Source organism: Atta colombica, unplaced genomic scaffold (assembly GCF_001594045.1).
Source record: "Atta colombica isolate Treedump-2 unplaced genomic scaffold, Acol1.0 scaffold21, whole genome shotgun sequence".
NCBI classification, from domain to species: Eukaryota; Metazoa; Arthropoda; class Insecta; order Hymenoptera; family Formicidae; genus Atta; species Atta colombica.
In genome coordinates this window covers 1786010-1790804 of record NW_017259305.1, presented here as the reverse complement: position 1 = coordinate 1790804, position 4795 = coordinate 1786010, and positions in this window count along the sequence as shown.

Below are 4795 nucleotides of genomic sequence, written 5' to 3'. Positions count from 1 at the left end.
CACACACACACACACACACACACACACACACACACACACACACACACACACACTCACACACACACACAAAATAAAGAAAAAAGGAAAACAAATAAACAAACTGTAAAGAAAAAGTATAAAAAAAAAATTTATAAAATGGAAATTTATTGTTTATAAAATTCTTCATTTTGAATAGGAACGTAAAATCACATAGAATCATACATGCATGGAAAGCGTTGCAGTAGCGAACAGGCTAAACGACTGATGTACCCGAGCTCTTTCTAAGTTTTGTCCCTCCATCACATTTCTTCAGGAATGCAGGAATAATTCAACCAACACAAGCGAGAGATCAAAATGCAAGTGCCAATATACGGCAACTTTGTTAGTGTAATAAAAGGTTTTTTAAAAACATTCGATATGTTATTACGATATGTTTCACGATGACATCATGAATATAATTTTGTAATGTTGTCAAATGATATGTATACTGATATAAAATTTAAATGTATGCTGTAATCCTATACTTGCTATAATATTCATCTCTCTCTCTCCTATCCATTGTGATTCTATACTTATCATAGTATTCATGTTCTCTCTTCTTCCCGTTATATTCTGTTCCATGTTTTTTTTTCTTCTTTCTTTGTTCACAATTTTATTAAATAAATATGGTATTTGTTTTACGATTTTTTAATGATATGACTTAATAATTTTAATTTAGCAACTAATTATTATATAATAATATTTTTAGTAATGTAATATAAATAGCTAAGCGTTCTTAATTATCAAACTATTATAAACTATTGAGTAGGTATTGAACACTTATTGAACTCGTCGTATTATACTGAACAGCTATCGTAGACTACTAGTAGTAGACTATTAGTTCACATTCTAATAGAATTTTTATCATAAATTTTGTGCAAAGTGTTTGCAGCATCGCGTTTATTAATAATACAACTTTGTCTTAAAAATGATACAAAATATTTGTATTTTTCTAACACCATGCATACATTATAGTTTATAGCATGCTCGATTCAATTAAATTGCTCGAAATCAATTAAAAACAGTATGATTGTTGGTTTCATGTACAAGCATATACCATACAATAACAATTTTACACTTATCATATACTTTAACAAGTTCAGATCTTGAATGTGTAGTGATGATGATGATGATGGAACAGTTGACTGCATTAATCATTCAATATCTGCACGTCTCACATGAATGCTTTTCACGTAGCATGAGACAGGATTATGCGATTGCCTCGATTGATCGCAATTTCTACATCAAAGGATCCACGACAATTCCGATGTCCGAGAACGCTGTCAATGTCAATGCATATCTCCTCATCAAAATGTGAGGTATATAGCGAGGTTTCGAAGATGTACGAGAATGCGCTGTAGAAAATAGAAAACATGTAAATAGACCTCAGAAAAATACATAATATATAAAATGTATATCAAAATTTTATAAAAATGGAATAAACTTATTATCTCTCGCACGCCTCATCCTGTTGAATTGGAACGTAACAGTTCATAGCGTGAGACGTTTTTAAGGATAATATATACTCTGAATACAGCAGAAGCTTCTATATCTGCTATATGTACAATAGTAGAAGAGGTTCATAGACTGTAATAAGACTTATGTATCATAATTTTTTTTTTAAATAGTGATTCCCATTTCAAATTTTCAGAAGCTTCATATTCCATTGAATCCTCAGCGTATGTAGTGAGCCGACTGAATCAGTAATGTCGCCATAAATCTCATTAATTAGTACTCATCATTTCACATTTTCCAGTAACATATCCAAGTTTTTATTATTGAAAATTATTATTTTCGCATCAAGAAGAATTATTTCAGTTTCGCCTCTATGTGTGTGCGATTTTACTTTAATATAGATATCATAATTTTATCACATTGAAGTAATATATGCTCCACAATGTCTATGTGTGGATGAGCTTCGCTGTATGTTCCATCAGTAACATCATAAATTGTACAATGACATATAAGAAGATTTAAATTTACGTAATCATCAAACTTAGAATCACACTCATTGATATATTTATGTCTGCTATATCTTATGCTTGGTACACCATATATTACTGCAGAGTAAGCACGTTTCGAAATCCAAGTTCTTTATGCTGCGACTCAAGTGCATCATCGATAATATTGTTTATTAATTTCATACAGAGCACATAAACGTACAATTCTTATTTAACGTTTAAAGTATAACATCTTCGCGTTTTTTGATGCGATGACTGCAATAACTGCTTAAAGGTCTCTTTCATGCGTTTGCTATATCATTATTTTTATATATCATTTATTTTTATATTTTCATTTTTTTATTCATTTATTTTTTTTCTTTCGGATGGTATATTTAATGTAGAATTTTACTTAGCTTTACAAATATGCAAATTAATTTTCAGTAATTGCTATCAAGCCTACATTAAACTATACAATGACATATATATAAGTATGCACATTGATGATATCAATTTTTTTTATATCTAAGAGATCAGCAACAATAAAGTCTATCTGTCCACATATTCTTTTCAAAAATGAGTTTAGGCAGTGTGTTCAATGTGAAATTTTACGTATCTTTATATAGTGTTAATTTTTCAGAGTAATGTTGTAACGAATAATAGTTTTCATACAGACATACGTCACCAGTATCTAAGTTATTCTAATTGCAACGAATTCATTCCTCGCATATCTTTAATGTTAAAAATGTGATGTCTTTTAAAAGACCAACAACTGTTGATTAACTGATCCTTTAGATAAAAATAAATATTTTATTTCTTTGAACAACATATGTTCACTGTTACATTATCAAATTATTGCTTAATAACAATCTTTATTGTTATAACAGGATTAAATTATTGCAATATGGTTCTGTCTCAATTATTGTGATCAATCATAAACTTTTTATTGATATGATAAATTCATGACATTCGCTATATCATTTCTAAATATATTTCATACAATTATACATTAATTTAGTTTCTTTTTTTTATTCTTTTCATTTTTTATTTTACATGTATTTTATAAAATTTAATTATAGGAAATATTAATTTTATTTATAAAAGATTTGTTCCTGATTTGACATGCTTATAAATAAACTTTATTAAGAAATAATATATGCATGCATATGTTATATATACTATAAATCGTATAAAAAAGTTTTTATAATTAGATAAATAAATTTTAGTTCCATTAATTTTAGTTCAATTAATAAGTAAATGAAATCTTATAATGGACCAAAGTTGATCTTATTATTTCAATATTTTAGTATGAATTTATACAAGTACACTAGACAATTCCATAAACTGTGCAATGAAGTCCTCTCTTGAAACGCAGTCATGACTAAAACTATAATAATATTAATAGTATTATATTATATAATTGTGTGTTCATATATTGTGTGTCCCCTAGAAAAACAATGTTCACTCATCAATTATTGGTTTTCAATATTATTTAAAGCGCAAACTATTCACATTTCATAATAGAAGTTTTATCATAAATTTTTTGTGAAAAGTACCTACAACACTGAATTTACTGATAATACTTTTGTATAATACGTAAAAAATCATTTCTTCACTCATATTGTTTACATATTGACACAGTTCAAAGTACACGTACTCCACACAATGTTTCAGTTCGAAAAAAAACAGTCAAACAGACTTCATGTACATACGGACATGTATCAAGTTATGACAATTGTTGCATTAAATGCAACACGTATTATAATAAGTTCTGCAATAAAAAAGATTTCAAAGACCCAAGTGAAAAAAGCAATTTCAGGGATCGAATAAACAAAATGATACACAATTGCCGGATTTATATCTTATAGTTTGTAACATCATAATTTGTCTGTATTTGTATTGAAAGTGACCTAATTAAAGTCCAGATGTTTGTAATGGATTTTGTGCTCAATTGTTATTAGTATTAATTATTTAACTTTTAAACGATAATGTTAAAAAAATTCATGTATACGCGCGCGCGCGTTCATTCGTCCAATATAAACATGTATACGTACATACGTACATACTAATGTGCATAGGTACATGTTTAATTTAATTTAAATTTAATTTATTTATGCATTATAAAAAAACGATAAAACCATAAAAAAACAAAAAACGATTATAGAGTTAAACGAGAAAAATTGTGTACAAGGGCACAAAATGGTGAGGCACCAGCAAAGTCTGCTGCTCTAACTCCTACCAGAAAATGAAAGTAAAGAATTACAGTATAAACAGTATATATAGTGTATAGTATGAAAGTTGGATTTCAAAATATAAAAACGTAACATGACATAGCATAAATTTAAGATACATTAATATTGAAAATTAAAAACAAGACTGAACACAATAATAATGGACAAGTAGTAAATCGGTAGCATATAATAACAGTGTGGGAAGGCTGAGAGACGACGCAGATCCAAGAGAGAACGTCTACGATCATAAATAATATAAAAATCATATAAAAATTCAGCGCTCCGCAAAAAGTAAGATACATTATTGAATATACACATATGTACGTTCATACATCGGGCAATGTTGCAGTCGTTCAGACGGTTCGCTACTGCAATGCTTTCTAAGCATGTACGATTCCATGCGATTTTACATTCCTATTCATTAAAATGAAGAATTTTATAAACAGTAAGTTTTTATTTTATAAATTTTTTTTATATCTTTTTTCTACAGTATGTTTATTTGTTCTCTTTTGTCTCTACTATCTATCTATCTATCTATCTATATAGATTGGATTGTCCGGAAAGTTCGTGCTGATTTTGAAGGAAAATTGAAACGCAGAAGATTTA